Here is a 19712-nt window from a genome sequence, read left to right as displayed (position 1 = left end):
TTGAGTACAAAGAGTTGGATTTTAAGTTATAAAATCCAAATCAAGTTTTATATCAATCGAACTGAGGGGAATAAGACGTAAGAGTAAAGTTTCTTGAACTTTGAATCTGATCTTTTTTTCTTAACAAATGGTGGCAAGTGTAAACTTTTAATTATTACAATAGAAAATTCAAGCTTTCGAGATGTTCGATTAGAAGATTTTGATAAGAAGCTTTCCGAGATTGTGCAAAATTGGCGTGAATTTAAAATTATTTGCGCTGTACCTATAAAAATGTAGTGTGTGAATATAAATTTGGCTACAAAAAATTTAATGAGATTGAAATTTTGTAAGATTGAGAAATTGAAAGAGATGGTGAGAGATATTTTGCGTCCAGAAGGGAGACCGGGAGGGTCAAACCAAACAATAGAATAGATTATAATTTAAAAAGATGCAATGCACAATAGAATTATAGAATACGACAATGCTATCTTTGGTGTTATTACTATATTATAATATCAAATATAAAAAAAAAATCAACTACAAAGGAGTATCATATTTAGATGCAAATATGCATATATGCATCCTTGATTCTATATTTGAAACCAATGATGCATATATGCATCCTTGCCACATCATCTATTACTACAAATAAAGGGGAAAAGTTAAATAATTATTATCTTTTACATCTTAAAGTATCAAAATAATATTAAATTAAGTAGAAGTTAAAAGATTTATGAAAATTTGAAACTACTTATGCAACTAGTATTAGAGAGCAAATTTTATTTTAGAACCAATATGCACTTTTTGATGCTATATTATAGCAATAGCTATACTATTTTGCATCTAGTAAGAGACTTGCTCTTATTAAGGGAAACAAAGCAAGAGAAGCATCGTAAATTTACACTACCTAAACACGAAAATAGAACACGGTCAACTATATGCAATTATATGTGACTTGTATACTCGCCAATGATCGTAAATCATAACAGTCGATCTTGTTCCTGACCATGTGTAAGACCCTTGCGCTGGAGAGCATTTTAGTTTAGATTCATTACGTAGCCAAATGAAATTGGAACCAAGTATCACTAAAACGCGATACGAATCAGGTGCTGAGTGGCTACTGAAACTAACAACTGTGTAGGATAATTTTGGTTGGCTAATCACGTTAAATTGATGGCTAATTATTATGTGGGCGACACAAAATTGGGAGCTAAGTTTGAAATTTAGAATGACTAAAACAAAGTAAAAAATGTGGGCACTTCTGTGGTATAGGAATTGATATATATGTGTAGTTGCTGAGATTATGTTGGGATGCTCGATAACTACCTAGCAGTGAGGGCTAAAGAAATGGTGATTTTTTTTAAATGATGGCATTTGAAGTTTGAAAACTGCTAGTCACCGCTGACAGTTGAAGACTTGGGGCTGATGGGGCTGTGTGGACAGTTAGGGTCGGGACAAGTTGCCAAATATATATATAGGCATTTTATGTATGTAATCTATGTATTGTACTGTACAAGTTCATATTAGTCAACAACTTTTATTACTTTACTAGGAAATAACACAAGTCTATAAGCATAGTTTGGGTTGTATACTTATATTGTATGGTCAATAAAAGGTCGAGCGTTTTATGCTCATAAATTGGTTTTCAGTTTACATTTGTTTGATTATTAAACACACCAACAAATATATTGGATTCTTGTTGTGCGATGATTTCATATAGTTTTCATGTGCTTGGTTTGTTTGGGTTGATGCGACGATAATCTCTCGTGAAGACTGATTGTTTGGCTGGGTACGCCTCGCAGGTTCCGAAAATTCGGGTTTGAAAATATGTCCATGTAACAAGTAGTACCAGAGCTGCATTTATAAGTTTATGGATTCAACATAATGGTTGGTGAAAATTCTACGACTGTAAGGTTGACAAGGCAAGAAGTTTTTCTAGGCGCACCTTTGTCAATGAATGAGATTCCTATATACAAATCAATTTCAGGTCTTTCGGGATGGCCTGGATGAATTTAAGTAAGGGTCATGGATGAGGGATATGATGCCCAAATTCAAGAATTTTGTGATGAACTAGTGTTGGTTAGTTGTCGCTAGTTCCCTTGAAGTTGAAAATTCCGGAGCCGAAGTCATATGACCAGGCGAGGGTTGCCAAGGATCTGAAAAATTCTTAATGAGACATGGAGCAGTATTTTAGGGTTTCTTGTATTGATATTGCGGAGTAAGTTTCTTCCACAAGTATGTACTTGCTTAGTGGATGCAAATTTATGGTGGCAGACTCGTATTGTTAGTGATGCAAATATGGACAGGCTGGTGATACCACCTTCGAGACATTGAAAAAGGAACTTAATTAAGGAGTAATTTATGCCACTCAATGTTTCTTGGCTTACTAGGGCAAGTTTAAGGAATCTAAAACAAACAGGATCTGTTCGGGATCATGTTAATAAATTCAATTTTTTGTTGTTAAATATTAAAAACATGTTGAATGATGATAAGTGGTTCAATTGTATTAAAAATATCCATAACTTTTTGAATACATGAAATTTTAAATTATTATTCTAATTCTTGATTGAAGAATAGTAGAATTTAAAGTATCTTTTAAAGTTTCAATTGAATACTCCAAGTTTTTAAAGTATTTTTTAAAGTTATAAGTATATACCACTTGACATTAGATTTTAGCCGATATATTTTTTTGGTGTAATAATAGGATATCCTTAAAACGTAGCTTTTTAACCGGTGTCTAGGAGAAAATAGAACATCAAGCCCTACAAATTGATGTTTTAAAAGTTGCGTGACATCAGTTTCTTATGAAATTGTATGTCTATTGAGGTTTGCGTGATCAAGAGACTGAGATATGAGTAAATGCTTATCTCCGAATCAAAAAAAGAATATATACATCATAACAAAATAGAGCACATACAATATACCTTATACACTATATATGCTAGCTTTTAATATAAAGAAAAGAGAGACATCCAAACTAGCAAACTACCTTAGACCTTATTGTTCAGAGGAAACACGCATAAATATTCGAGATGCAATCTAACAGTGTAGAGTACAAACACAACATGTACAAACGGAAAATCCACGTCCCAACTTGTATTATTAATCAAAAAATATAGCAATAATACATCAATATATAACACATCAACAGTGTGCCAAACTGATACTTGAATCAACCAATGCTCAATCATCTCACGCATGATACCTAACACGATTACATCTCTTAAACATACCTATTAAACATAATATGACTATGTATATACAGCCATCCAAAACTTTGCCAACAAGACATACTTAATTTGATTATAATAATAATTGTCAACCCATACAATTATTATTCAATCCGATTATGACAATTATTGTCTAGCCATACAATTATTTTTCATTCACATTATGATAAGATATTTTTTTCTATCACCAAACCCATATTACCTATTGGGGTTAAACCCAACAATCCTCCTCTTCAACCCAATACAATTTTACAACCGAATTGACGTAGCCTTCAAGCCATCAACGTCTGTCCGTCAATGCCTCCCCTCAAACAACAATTCTTTCATCTTTCCCAATGCCTCCCCTTGAACAAGAATCCCTTCATCTCGTTCTTCCAACTTTTGAGAATCACTAAAACCCGTATAGTGAACTCCCAACTACCGTTCTTCATAATAACGATATATCCATCCACAAAATTACGTGCATCAACAACAAGTGTCTCCTTTCACCATTGAGTCACCGGATCCTTACTTTCATAAATCTTCAGCCTCTAGAGGAACGTCTTTAGTATCTGTTATTCACTAACAATCAACTAGGTTAATTTGTAGAAGTGATTTGAATACAAATTAAACTTTTCAAGTTAATTTGTGCATAGGAAAAGAAATATGAACACACATGTTTATAATTTTAGGTGGGTTATTTTTCGACTTGCCACCTAAGTTTTATTTCGAAGAAATAATATGTTACAATTACAATGTAATCTCACGGCTGCGGTTTCAATGTTTCACTCATAGGAGGATATCTCTTTAAACCTATCTGAAAATGAAGAACCTATTTCTTAAGTGAAACACTGCTACTACTTGGTTTATATATCATCAAGTTATAAAGCTTGGTAGACTAAACATATCGCAGTCTTCGAAGTCCAACAAGGTTGCTTCTTTACTCTCTTTCCCGTGATGCTTGACAAATGAGGATATATATTATCTTGATATACAGCCTTGAATATCTCTTCAAATTTCCATGCACGGAAATGGAATATTTCTTTTTTATTAGAAATCCAAGATCACATGCAAAGTTTATCATGGCTACTCATCTTCTTTTCTGAGATACCTATCAACACATTTGTTGTGACAATCCTAGGTTTTGTCCATTGTCATGTCACTATCAGTAGCTATAATTTGCATTAGCCATTGATAGTTGTTAGTCGTAGAACTCCCTAGCCAATGGAAGTTATTCTGCTACAGCTTCCCTTAGCCATTGATAGTCAATTTATTAGCAGTTGATAGGCTGACATATATAGCAGTTGATGCTTCTCTTCATTTAGACGTCGAAGATTCACTTCACTTAATCTGAATTACATGGAATCAAATATTTATACTTAGCCATCCTATTTTAGATTATTTACTGAGTCAATATGACTTTTGAATCAATAATTGCATTGTTATCTATTTGTTGAGGTCTCAGACAAGATGTTACAATGACCACATCATTTGATGGGCTACTTCTCCAATTGATATCCCTTAGGACGGTTAGCAGTTGGAGGATACATTTTGACTTAACATAATTATGCAGATGTAGTTTTGTTTATCATCAGAATTTGGGCTTGATTTCTAAAAATCTCCCATAATTTATGAATGATAGAATAACAACCATAAATTACACCCTTGATGATAATAAAAAACATCCTGGTAATTTAAACATTAGGCGTGCATAACTGTGTTATGTTAAGCTGCTCAAAAATGAAATGTACAAGGAAATAGTTTTGAGGAAAGATGTTACTTTGAAAGTTTCTCTTTCTGTCTGAGCATGTATGAACATGTTATCTTTCATATTACTTTGCAATTTGAAATTGCAATATGCCCTTCTAAGAAAGATCCCTTCATCCTTTACTTTTGACAGGATAGCTTTCCAGTAAAACTCTAAAGATTTATACTTATGGCAGTGGACTGTGGAAGTACAATTTCCAGGTTATTTTAAGTCTAGGCATAGCTCCGTGTCAAAGATTGCATATCCTTTATTGATGAACTAAGATGGATGTTGTAGGCTACCGCTACTCTTCTTGTGTTCAGACACTGCTATAAAATCAGCTTCTGAGGTAAAATGTAACTTCTCAACTTTATAGATCTTGTTTGGATGAAGTTTGTCCTGGAAAAACACTCATCTATATTGAAAAAATACATGATTATGTTATTTTCCTCAGTCTCCTTCTTTGAGATAGAAGATTTGTAATTTTTAAGACTGATTTGTGTAGAACTTTATTGCTTCTGATGACCTTCACGTCCCTTTTTGAAGATAAGCTTGAAGTACTCTTTTCCTCAGGATTGATAGGCCATATATTGGACATAATTGGATCCGCATTAAGTTCAGTGGTTAATGAAACCTAACAACTAAACTTTCTTTTTTTCCTTGTAGTTGTGCCTGTTCTTTCCCTTGGATTTTGTGACTGCTTATTGACTTACTGAATAATTGATAATTCAATGTTTTTACATTTCTTCAGCCTAAGCCAGTTCTTAGCTTCCAAGTGATGGAAAGATCTTCTCTTGAGCCATTACTCCCCATTTGTTGATGCACTGTTATCCTTCTAGTGAATTCTTGAAGTCCCTTGCTTCTTCTTGTCAAAAAAGATTTTCAGAAAAGACTTACAAAGTTGTCTTCAGCTCCCCCTCACCTAGAGACTTCTTGATCCCACTTAGTTGAACAAGTCTACATAATTTTCTTCTTTGTATTGCTCTTTTTCTAGCTAGAGTTACTCCCCCTCAGCTAGAGTTGTGACTTCTGTAGATTGTTCCCATAGAGTTGCTCCCTCTCAACTTGAGCTATGGCTTCTGTCTTCTATAAGATTAAACTACTCAACTTACTTCTCCCCCCTCAGCTATAGTTGTGACTTCTGTAGATTGTTTCCTTAGAGTTACTCCCCCTCAGCTTGAGCTATGACTTCTGTCTTATGTAAGCTTAAACTACTCAACTCACTTCTCCCTCTTTTTGTTAGCATCAAGGGTTTAAAATAATGGTTGTTTTAAGTGTCTTTGGTTCACTTTGAGGATTTGAGAAGTTTGACTATCTCAAATAGAAAATGAGTTTGGGTAGCTAGAGTGTGACATTATGGCTTGTACTTTGTATTAGCCTTCTGATGTAATCACAAAAGATCTTCATGTAGCATCCGTTGTACCTGTAATTCACTCATGTTTTCTATTTTCTTGCATCAGGGGCTCCCCCTGGCTCACACATCTCACACCCTCACTATCACCTGCTAAGGTGGGAAAACTCATCTTTTACTTAAAGGGCTGAATTACCCCTCCTTTCATTCACTTCTCTTCTTTTGCCTGCTTTAAAAAGAAGTCTCTCACTCTCGGTGTTTTCACTCCCTTCCCTCAGACCTATGAGTGTTTAAAATGATTGTGTTTAGCAAACTATATAAGATTTGCAGACTTTAGTATTATCAACTGTTGTAAGATAGCTATTGATACACAATATGACATGTAAATGGTTTTTCCAGGAGACTAGTTATTTATAAACTAACACTTTTCAATAAACTGAACGATAGTCATTCGTGAAGAGAAGAGAATAACAATTGAGAGTTTCATAGCAGTTGAAAACTATGAGAATTGATTTGCATTTGAAGAACATAATTTTAATTGACTATGGCTGAAATGAGAGACTGATGTTCCAATATATCATCCATAGGATAATGAACACCAGATTTAGAATATGTCTTCACTATGAGATTGTTGTGCAAGACATGCCTGTACAATAACAAGATTAAGTCAAATTGACAATCCTAAGTAAGTTGTATTGTAATCTTAGTTTTGTATTATCCAGGACATAGCATGTAATTATTTTTATCGATAAATGATTATTATGTGATTATTATGTGATTTTTGGTGAATTATTTGACGATTGGTGTTGTTATGTGGATGTTGATATGTGGTAAAGTATAAGTATGTTAATTTTATTATGTTCAGAATAAAATATAGATAATTAAGGTATTTTTCTGGTAATTTTTGGACTGTTATATGATTTTATATTAATTTATGAATTTATTAATTATTTTCTGAATAATTATAAAACTATTTTATAAAGCCGGGAATCATCTGACTTCAACCATTTTTACGTTTTGACAACCCGAAACTCTTCCGAAAACTCCTTCCTAACCCAATTTGGTAATTCCGAACATTTTCCGTGTTTTGACTTTTTCAATTCGGATTAGGGTTTGACTCGTGCGCGGCCTGGCGTAAGATTTTTGATACGATAATTATTTCGGTAAATCAACAAAACCCGTATTCTCGAAAGATGGGATATTATTATATTATTTTCGTATAAAGTATTTTATAAATATAGATGATTGATGTTTACTTCATAATGGGATGTTGTGAGCATCAAAGTTCGTATTGATATCTAATTTGATATGACATCAAAATGAGTAGTAATGTCAAGAGTTCAGTTTTGAATGAGCTATGAGAATGAAGAACGGAAATAGGAAAGGAAGTGGAATCAAAATGGTGATAAAGAAACTTTCTAAGATACCAGGATATAGGTAAGATATGGGTAATATGAAAGACAGAAGTAAGGTGAAAAATTCATTTGCAAATTGAGATAGGGAATGCATCCCAGGAGTACGATCAAGTACCGAGGGCTAAAAGAAAATATCTAGTGACCAGACGTGAAGAGAAATTGGGGGAAAACATGTAAATAAATGTTATACCTACCCAAGAATTAAGACGGGACATTAAGGGCTAGATAAATACATTTCGCCAGGAGATATCATAGTGAAATCACCTGAGAACTAAAGGTGAGGAAAGCGTTAATTGTATCATTATTAATAGGTTATCCAAACCTAATCATTCTCTTTAATTAATAAACAGTTTGTCCAATAAGTGGGTTAGTTGCTGCTTGAAGAAATGGTGGTACGTCATCAGATCCATAAATTGATTGTAAATGATCAATATTGTTTGATTTGAGATGTGACAGGAGTATTCAGAATACGATGAATTGTGTCGAACCAAAATAGTATATACCACTCCTAGATGAACGGGCATTAAGTAAGGCAAAACTAAAAGATAGAAATTTGGCTACGATAACTCAAGGGATTCAAGCTACTCCGAGAGTATGATACAAGGCATAGATGTTAAAAAAAAAGAGGACTTTCCGATAATATGGCATAAAGAAAGAATAAGCGTTATATGTGACTAGATGTCAAGGAAAGCAGTGTAGTCAGTTTCGTATGAGAACTTCTTATAACCAAAATAAATGATAATATGGGTTAGAGTATGCGGGTAATGCCTCCAGGTTAGTATATTTTCCTCTAAATCGAAAGATATTTTCACTTGGTATATACTCGATTTTGATTCAAGGAAAATAAGATATGGTGATAAGTTTGTGCGTCAATCATATTCAGTCAAGATTTTCTCGTTAATTCTTAATCCAGATATAATTTCGAGAACTTCAGGAATCGAATATGCCATGGTCTCAGTATATCATTCGCAGATGGATGAGAAGATTAAAAGAACGATTAAAGAGATTCGAATGCGATTGGAAGCGATTACAAACTAGGTTAATTGAACAAAGGAACAGGTGGGAATGAGGTTCAACAACCAGCAACTATTTTAAATGTTCATGAGCATGAATTATTAAAGTTAGAAAGAAAAGAGAATTAATAGGCATTATGTTGGTCCTTTTGAAACAGTTGTTAGGCGGAAAATAGCCACTAATAATTCAAGCAAGTATACGCGTTCACAAGTAATATTGAATAAATTCTAGTTTGTTCCCACAGAGACTCAGACTAATTATGTTCAATTACACTTACTCACCATTGTATGATTACTTCTCAATGTGAAGACAATAACATTTAGATTTGATTAACTAATTATTAACTATAATTAACTACGAGAATTAAACACTTAATTGATACTTGAATTAATAATATTAAACACACATGAGATCATAACTTCATTACTACTTCCTTCAATAGTTATTATTATTACCCTTAACATGTAACGGTGATGATATTAATCGATCAACACAAAACTGATAAAAGCCAACTTTCGTTGTACTAATACCATTCTACCAAATATCCACAATTAAGATAGAAGTTGAATAGGCATCAATTATGTTGAGACACTATATGTCTGTAGAATTTGACAACATAACGATTTAAGCACAAGTTATTCCTTATGATTACACAGGGCAAGTAAAACGGTTAGAGTTACCCACTAATCATGCATACACATACATGAACTTATGCTAGCATGGCAAGTTCTAAACCTCAAGATCCACCGTCGCTTCACAAGAGATTAACACCCTATCTTATATGTTCACGATGCACATAAGACAAATAAGCGCAACCTATGCTAGATATCATACAATCGTCACACACTAAGGTATTAAACAACTAACTAAAGAATTCCATAGTAAATCCGTTATGACCCCATGATCACGATTAGCCCATGATAGAACTCATCGTTACCATGGGTTCATATGAAAACATGATAATAACACACAAGATAAACTAAATAAAATACTTATTAAAACCAGAGTATGTCACTAATAAGGTTCAAAGTAAAGAAAACTAGCATCCACTGATACAACGAATAAAAGAATCACAAGAAAACGTATGCTTCCTCTTCTTTGTTGCGATGTGCTAAAACGGTCTTCTTCCTTCTCTTCTTACTCCTTAATTGATACCATGATTCATCACATGTGAAACGTCTCTGAAAACTACTTATATAGAAGCCCCACAAGTCAGAAGTCAGAAGTCCAACAGAAATATAACTCTAAAAATAAATATTTAATTTTACGACCCTGAGCAGCCGCCCAGCAATCCTGTGCGGGCGCCCAGCTTCCTGAGCAGCCGCCCAGCCAGGCTGAGCGGGCGCCCAACACCTTTCTGAAAAAATGCTTATTCTGCTCCTGTTTTCTGCTGCGTTCTGCTCCTAACTTCCCACTTGCAATGCCAAGCATATACCTAGGCTTATTCCTGATGAAATCTCTCCACAAATGCAAGTAGTACCCTGAAATGCACAAACATTAGAAAAATGCATCAAATACACAAAATACTTGATTTCAAGACATCAATTCAAGCAATTATAAGACGTTCTAAGTGGTATAAAATGCAACTTATCACACCCCCAAACTTAAATCGATGCTTGTCCTCAAGCGTCACAGACTCAAAAACAAAACAAAAATATGCATGAATGCAATCTACATGAAATGCAGCGATCCCCCTCACAACGACTAAATCAACCAACTCATGACATCTCAACAAATGCAATTTGGCGAATAAAGATCAATTAAATCATGCAAACTAACATACAACCAGAAACGTGGTGTGTGCGGATGCTTAACAGATATGCTTCGAAACTAGATCAATTATCATAACTCGACTATCCTCAAGGCAATCACATGATTATACGAAGAATAAATTCTAGGCACAAAATGACTTATAACACTTCAAGATTACTGGAGCTTATTACGGAATCATGCTTTTTATTCAACACAACAACAAATGCTTATTTGACCGTGCAATGAGTGAGGTCCACAAAAGACTTATGCAATGGCATCCATTTAGCGAGCGTTAGGTTAGCGGATCCCAGACTATAAAAGCCTTAGGTCACTAGGCACAAAGTCCCCTAAGAACTTAATAACTCGAATACCAAAGAGCCCACTCGTGATCAATTATGCATTAACTCTTTATTATTTTTTTTCTCTATATTTTTTCTTCTTTTTTTTCTATTATTTTTTTTTTTTTCAAATTTCTGAGCAAGTGCGTTTCGCTCCATCTTGCTCAACCCTAAACTACTCGCATAAAAATACGAGCTGGCTACTGGCCATTTGACGCCTAGCCACAATTAGCAATGAATTCCAATTTTTACTCCAATTTTTTTCTTTTCATGCCTTTTATCATTAAGAACCTATTATAAATTCTAAGCATAATCAATAGATTAACCTCAAAAACCATCAAACCATGACAACAACCTAGTCCTTAAGCATACTCTAAGACTTAGTGAAATTACAAGTGTTTCTAGAATGCATGTCAACCTACAAGACTCAACATCACTCTAACGCTATCACTACACTTGCATCAATATCACAAATCAATCGGTAAAACAACGCAAAAGGGATCATGGTATATGCATGAGCTAAATGACATGATAAATAAAGCTATAAAAAAAACTATATGGCAAAAATATGCAATTATATGGACTAAACTATCGTGAATATGCAACTATATGACACACACACAAAAATATTCCTTAACTACCACCCCCAAACTTAAAATCTTCACTGTCCCCAGTGAAGGTAGTAGAAAGGAACACAGGGTATACCTACTCGGAGAAATCATCATCATCACCCTCAGAGGGTGGAGTATCAGGAGGCGAATAAGCAGAGTCCTCACCAAAAACGGGCCACTGGATGTCAGCTCCAAGGCCTCTGAAAGCAGTCCCAAGTACAAGGGTGAGCTCCTGAGCGAACCTACTTTACGACTCATACATCGCATCCATCCTCCTCGATAGCCTCCTATACTGGGCATCAGCCATCCCAGCACCCTTCTGAGCTCTAGAAGAGCCTGCCTCATCACGACCCGGCCTAGCCATGGTAGCACCAGCTGCTGGACGTACTCCTGGAAGACGATAACCCAACCCATGCTCCTCGGGCTCTCCACCCGTCCACTCCTGCATCGCATTCAGAATCGCTGAATCAATAGGAGCGGCCAGCATCTGCAACTGCTCGTGAGAAGGCCAATAAACTCCCACTGCTCGGCATAGCTTCATGACAGTAGATGCATAAGGGATGTTCATGTGCTTCGCTCCCCTCAAAAACTTCAAAATCCCTTGGTAGATAAACTCACCAAGGTCCACATAATACTCCTCATTCAAAATACCCCATAACAACCTTGCTCGCTCAACTATAACCTCATGTGCATGTGAAGTAGGCAGAATATTAGCACAAATAAAGGCATTCCATGCACGGGCATACCTATTCATCGCAATCTCCGAAAAAGAACGATACTCGTTAGTTCCAGTCTTGAACTTCCAAACCGTGCCCGGCTGACAGAGAGTAGCACAAATCAAATCTAAATCAAAGTCCCCGGGGGTCTTCTCATTCCAATTCTCCTCCGTGGGCTTCCACAGTCGCTGTCCAATCACACGATGAATCGTCGCGGCCTGATAATCAACTGTAAGCCCATGAACAACAGTAAACCCATTCTTTTCAGCCTTCGCGTTCGCATAAAACTCGCGAACCACGCTCATTGGAACAGCCTCCGGTGACTCACAAAAAGAAATCCACCCCTTTTCAGCAATCATCAGCAACAACTCACTATCCCTCCCCAATGGTAAAAATCCCCTCTCCTTCAAAATCGGCTTAGCTAGAAGCCTAGTACACTCTTCCTTCGTAGCCCTATCAAACAAACGAGGTCTCGCAGCAGTTCCCCTCGAAGAATCAACAATTGGAACGGTGCTGCTGCTATCAATAGTTCGGGATCTCTTGGGTGCCATTGAAACTAAGAAAAAGTGTTAAGAGTTGTGATTTGAGTGTAGGAGAGAGTTTTAAAGTTAAAAGTATGTAGGAGTGTATATGGTGGAGTTGTATGTATATATAGGGTAGGAATTAGGGTTAAAAATTGAATAGGAGTGGGGTTGTGAGGAAAAACGTGGGTTATGGGAAAAGAAATCGTGGGTTGTGGGTTGTATTTTTTTGATTTTTTTTGAATTTTTTAGAAGGCAAATTTTTTTTCCAACAGTCGGGGGCTGAGCGGCCGCTCAGCAAAGCTGCGCGGGCGCCCAACATCTTGAGCGGGCGCCCAGATGTTTTCTGGAAAATACTTTTTTCTTGCCCAATTTTTCTGATTTTTTTGTGGTTTTGGATAGGTTACTAACTTCTAAGGGTTCCTATAGTCACAAATCTTGGGTTGCCTCCCAAGAAGCGTTTCTTTTACGTCATTAGCTTGACGTAGAGTACCTTGATCAAGTTGACAATAAAACGGCACTAACCACTTCTCGGTTTGCCGTGTTCCTATAGTAATGCTTCAATCACTGACCATTAAGCTTGAATGCTTGGCCCGGATCATTCTCAAAAATCTCCACCGCTCCATATGGAAACACAGTTTTGACAATAAAAGGTCCAGACCACCTTGATTTCAACTTTCCAGGAAAAAGTCGGAGATGAGAGTTGAATAAAAGAACTTGCTGCCCCGACACAAATGACTTAGGATATAGCTTCCTGTCGTGCCACCTTTTCACTTTTTCCTTGTACATTTTGTTGTTCTCGTACGCTTAGAGTCAAAATTCATCAAGTTTATTTAACTGAAGCATTCGCTTCTTCCCAGCTGCATCTAGATCAAGGTTTAACTTCTTCAACGCCAAATAAGCCTTATGCTCAAGCTCCGCAGGTAAATGACATCTCTTACCATAAACAAGTTGAAACGGGGACATCCTAAGTAGAGTCTTGTATGCTGTTCTATAAGCCCAAACAGCTTCATCGAGCTTTAAAAATCAATCCTTCCTTGACGGACAAATAACTTTCTCTAGAATGCGCTTGATCTCTCTATTAGACACTTCAGCTTGACCATTCGTTTGTAAATGATAGGCTGTAGTAACACGATGATTCACATTATAGCGCTGCATCATAGAAGTCAACTTACGGTTACATAAATTCGACCCTTCATCACTTATGATTACTCGTGGAGTTCCAAACCTTGTGAAAATCTGCTTATGAAGAAAATTCAACACTACCTTCGCATCATTTGTCGGTAGAGCCTTGACTTCTACCCATTTTGAGACATAATCGACTGCCAGCAAGATGTACTGATTATTACAGGACGAGACAAATGGTCCCATGAAATCGATTCCCCAAACATCAAAGACCTCGAATTCCAGCATCACATTTAATGGCATCTCATCCTTCCTCGTAAGATTCCCCACTCTTTGGCAACGATCACACCTTAAAACGAACTGATGTGCATCCTTAAACAAAGTAGGACAGAAAAAACCTGCTTGTAGAATATGTGCTGCTATCTTTTCACCACCATAATGTCCACCATAAACTGTGGAATGGAAGTCTCATAATATCCCCTCCGTCTCACAGAATGGGAAACATCTCCTGATGATCTGGTCAGCTCCTTGTCTAAACAAATACGATTCATCCCACATGTACCACTTCACCTCATGCAGAAACTTCTTCTTTTGAGTTGCATTCATATTAGGAGGCATTATATTGTTGACAAGTTAGTTCTCAATGTCTGTAAACCATGGCTCTTCCTCCTGAACTGCGAACAACTGCTCATCCAGAAAAGATTCGTTGACCAATGTCTTATCATGTGGAGTAGAATCGAGATTCTCCAATCTAGAGAGATGGTCAGCTACTTGATTCTCAGTACCTTTTCGATCCTTGATCTCTAACTCAAATTCCTGTAGCAAGAGCACCCAATGAATAAGTCTGGGATTCGAATCCTTCTTTGAGACCAAATAGCGAATGGCTGCATGATCAGTGAATATTGTCACCTTTGTCCCAAGCAGATAAGATCGAATTTTTCAAAACCAAAGACTATAGCCAAGAGCTCCTTCTCAGTAGTGGTGTAGTTCATTTGAGCTCCATTTAGAGTCTTACTAGCATAGTAGACCACATAAAAATGATTATTCTTGTGCTGCCCAAGAACTGCTCCCACCGCATAATCACTCGCATCACATATCATCTCAAAAGGCTATGTCCAATCAGGTGCCGTAATAACTGGTGTAGTTATCAAACTTTTCTTGAGAGTCTCGAATGCCGCCAAGCATTCATCATCAAATTTGAAAGGCACATCTTTCTCAAGCAAGTTGCACAATGACTTAGATATCTTTGAGAAGTCCTTAATAAAACGCCTATAAAAACCCGCATGACCAAGAAAACTACGGATTCCTTTCACAGAAATAGGTGGTGGAAGATTTTCAATGACTCCCACCTTGGCTTTGTCCACCTCAAGACCCTTGCTAGAGACCTTATTCCCAAGAATAGTGCCTTTATGCACCATAAAGTGACATTTTTCCCAATTGAGCACCAAATTAGTTTCCAGACACCTTTTGAGCACCGCACGAAGATTATTCAAACATTCATCATACGAATTTCCAAAGATGGAGAAGTCGTCCATGAACACTTCGACATTGTTTCCAATCATATCAGAGAATATAGCCATCATACATCTCTGAAAAGTGGTCGGTGCACCACATAAGCCAAACGATACTCTACGAAAAGCAAACGTGCCAAATGGACAAGTGAAGGTAGTCTTTTCTTGATCCTCTGGTGCAATGCAAATCTGATTATACCCCGAATAGCCATCCAGAAGACAATAATACTCATGACCGGCCAACATGTCAAGTATCTGATCAATAAATGGAAGAGGGAAGTGATCCTTTCTCGTGGCCTTGTTCAACTATCTATAATCCATGCATACCCTCCATCCTGTGACTGTTCGAGTGGGGATGAGCTCGTTCTTCTCATTTGCTACCACAGTGATACCTCATTTCTTAGGTACACATTACACGGGGCTCACCCAAGAACTGTCAGAAATAGGATATATGATTCCTGCATCTAGCCACTTCAGAATTTCTTTTTTCACCACTTCTTTCATGATAGGATTAAGTCGTCGATGTTGCTCAACAGTCGGCTTACTACCTTCCTCTAGCATAATTTTATGCATGCAATACGAAGGGCTGATCCCCTTGATATCTGCTATAGTCCATCTGATAGCCAATTTGAATTCTCTCAAGATCCTTAAGAGCTTGTCCTCCTCACTGCCTGAAAGGTCAGATGCAATAATAACTGGCAAAGTAGATGCATCACCTAAAAAAGCATACCTCAAGTGTTCAGGAAATGGTTTAAGCTCCAAAGTAGGTGCTTCCTCAATAGATGGTTTGAGCTTTCCTTCAGCATTCTTGAGATCAGAAGTATCCAGAGATTCAAATGGCATGTCTAGCTTTCGCCTCCAAGGAGAAGCATTTAGATATTGTAGTTGCTCATTGCCATCCCCATCGTCACTGTCAAAGTCCCCCACCAAGGCTTTCTCTAAGGCATCAGACATTAGCATATGATCAAGTTCTGAAGTTACCGCATAATCAATCAAATCCACCTTTAAGCACTCCTCGTCTTCTGTAGGGAATTTCATCGCCTTGAATACATTGAATGACACATCCTGATCCTGCACCCTCATAGTAAGTTCACCTTTCTGCACATCTATCAAGGTACGGCCTGTAGCCAAGAAATGTCTTCCCAAGATTATGGGAATCTTCTTATCTTCCTCGAAATGCAAAATGACAAAGTCTGTAGGGAAGAAGAGCTTATCCACCTTTACTAACACGTCCTCCACTATGCCTCGTGGGTATGTAATAGAACGATCAGCCAATTGTAGAGACATGTAGGTGGGCTTCAGATCAGGCAAATTCAACTTTTTGAAGATCGACAATGGCATCAGATTGATGCTTGCTCCCAAATTGCACAGGCATTTGTCAAAAGACAACTTGCCAATGGTGCAAAGAATGGTGAAGCTACCTGGATCTTTAAGCTTTGGAGGTAATTTTTGTTGCAGCACAGCACTGCACTCTTCCGTTAGAGCAACGGTCTCAAGGTCATCCAGATTCACCTTCCTTGAAAGAATACTCTTCATGAATTTCGCATAACTAGGCATTTGCTCCAGAGCCTCAGCGAAAGGTATATTGATGTGAAGTTTCTTGAACACCTCCAGAAACTTACCGAACTGCTTATCCAACTTTTGTTGTTGTAATCTCTTAGGGAAAGGTGGTGAAGGATAGAGATGTTTCTCCCCTGTATTACCCTCATGCAGAGTGTGTTCAACAGTAGTCTTCCTTGGTTCCGCCGCTTTCTCCTTTTGCTTCTCTTCTTCATCGACAACTTCAGCTTCTCCGTCTTTTGCTTTTTCAGCATCAGCAACTTTTCCAGACCTTAGGGTAATAGCTTTGACTTGCTCTTTAGCTTCCTTCCTGCCTGGCACTTCAGTATCGCTGGGAAGTGTGCCGGGTTGACGGTTGAGCACTGCATTGGCTATTTGACCGATTTGATTTTCCAAGGTCTTGATAGAAATAGCCTGACTTTTGCACAATAGCTTGAGTTCCTCGAAATCAGCACTAGAAGGTGGGGAAGCACCTCCTTGTTAAGGATATGATTTCCCTTGAGCATAATGCTGTGGTTGCTGGAATCCAGGTGGATTAAACTGTTTACTTACGCCTTGCTGATATGGTTGCTGAATAGCATTCTGAGTGTTGCTCCAGCTGAAATTGGGATGATTTCTGTTGTTAGGATGATAGGTAGCTGGCACAGGCTGCTGCGGTCACTGATAATTGTTCACATACTGAACAGATTCATTAACAAGAGAACACTGATCCGTAGCATGAGAACCTGCACAAAGCTCACAGACCATAGCTATCTGATTGACTCCATAGGTGGCTAAAGAATCGACCTTCAAAGACAGCGCTTGGAGCTGCACTGCAATAGCTGTGGCTGCATCGACTTCCAGAATACCTGCTACCTTCCCAGACATCATCCCTTGAGTTGGGTTTTGATGCTCATTTGCAGCCATACTTTCAATAAGATTATAAGCCTCAGTATAGCTTTTGGCCCACAAAGCGCCTCCAGCTGCTGCATCGAGCATGGGTCGAGATTGGGCCCCCAAACCATTATAGAAACCAGTGATTACCATCCAGTTAGGCATACCATGATGTGGACACTTTCTCAACATCTCCTTGTAGCGCTCCCAAGCTTCGTACATAGATTCTATTGGTTGCTGCGTAAACTGAGTAAGAGCACTCCTCATAGCTGCAATCTTTGCCATTAGATAGAACTTCACCAAAAACTTTTGCGCAAGATCTTTCCAAGTAGTGATGGACCCAGCTGGTTCAGAATGTAACCAGTCCTTAGCTTTATCCCTCAGAGAGAATGGGAAAAACCTCAGCTTGATAGCCACATCAGTCACACCATTATTTTTGAAAGTACACAGATCTCGACAAAATTCCTGATGTGCATGTTGGGGTCTTCAGTCGCAGCACCTCCGAAAGAAACAGAATTTTGCACCATCTGAATAGTGCCCGGCTTGATTTCAAAAGTGTTAGCCTAAATAGCCGGATGAAGGATGCTTGACTGAATGTCATCAATTTTAGGCCGAGAAAAGTCCATAAGAGCCGGAACTATACGATCACCCATGCTTATTGGTTCTTTCTGCTTACTCTCTTTATCCGAATCTTCAAAATCTATCTTCTCCGGAATATCAAGAACTGAGTCTGTCGCCTCAGCCGTATCTAAAGTCCTCTTGCGAGTACGAGAACGTGTTTGCATAAACGCTCGCGAAAGTACCTGAAACACAACCGAAAATAATAAGTAACACATCTTAATTAATGAGTCCTAATCACCACTGATGGTAAGTACATAAACTAAACAAATACGCTGAGTCCCCGGAAGCGGTGCCAAAAACTTGTTAGGCGGAAAACAAACACTAATAACTCACACAAGTATACGCATTCGCAAGTAATATAGAATAAATTCTAGTTCGTTCCCACAGAGACTCAGACTAATTATGTTCAATTACACTTACTCACCAATGTATGATTACTTCTCAATGTCAAGACAATAACACTTAGATTTGATTAACTAATTATTAACTATAATTAACTACGAGAATTAAATACTTAATTGGTACTTGAATTAACAATATTAAACACATATGAGATTATAACTTCATTACTACTTCCTTCAATAGTTATTATTATTACCCTTAGCATGTAACAGTGATGATATTAACCGAACAACACAAAACTGATAAAAGCCAACTTTCGTTGTACTAATACCATTCTACCAAACATCCATAATTAAGATAGAAGTTGAATAGGCATCAACTATATTGAGACCCTATATGTCTACAGAATTTGACAACATAACGATTTAAGAACAAGTTATTCCTTATGATTACACAGGGCAAGTAAAACGGTTAGAGTTACCCACTAATCATGCATACACATACATGAACCTATGCTAGCATGGCAAGTTCTAAACCTCAAGATCCACCATCACTTCACAAGAGATTAACACCCTATCTTACATGTTCGCGACGCACATAAGATGAATAAGCGCAACCTATGCTAGATATCATAAAATCATCACACACTAAGGTATTAAACAACTAACTAAAGAATTCCATAGTAAATCCGTTACGATCCCATTATCACGATTAGCCCATGATAGAACTCATCGTCACCATGGGTTCATATGAAAACATGATAATAACACACAAGATAAACTAAATAAAATACTTATTAAAACCAGAGTACGTCACAAGAGTAAAAAGGTTCAAAGTAAAGAAAACTAGCATCCACTGATACAACGAATAAAAGAATCACAAGAAAACGTATGCTTCCTCTTCTTCGTTGTGATGTGCTAAAACGGTCTTCATCCTTATCTTCTGGCTCCTTGATTGATACCACGATTCATCACACGTGAAATGTCTCTGAAAACTACTTATATAGAAGCCCCACAAGTCCCAGCCA

General features: G+C 37.3%; 1 non-coding gene across 1 annotated transcript; it reads left to right on the top strand.

Annotated features, from left to right (window-relative positions):
* Window positions 1-17885: 17885 nt before the first annotated feature.
* Window positions 17886-17992, top strand: LOC141722591 (small nucleolar RNA R71). Its single transcript, XR_012575602.1, has one exon. It is a non-coding gene; the product is annotated as a small nucleolar RNA R71 (small nucleolar RNA).
* The last annotated feature ends 1720 nt before the right edge of the window (window positions 17993-19712 follow it).

This window comes from Apium graveolens, chromosome 4 (assembly GCF_009905375.1).
Source record: "Apium graveolens cultivar Ventura chromosome 4, ASM990537v1, whole genome shotgun sequence".
NCBI classification, from domain to species: domain Eukaryota; kingdom Viridiplantae; phylum Streptophyta; class Magnoliopsida; order Apiales; family Apiaceae; genus Apium; species Apium graveolens.
Note: the sequence above shows the minus strand (reverse complement) of the source record. Positions and strands in the feature narration are given on the sequence as shown.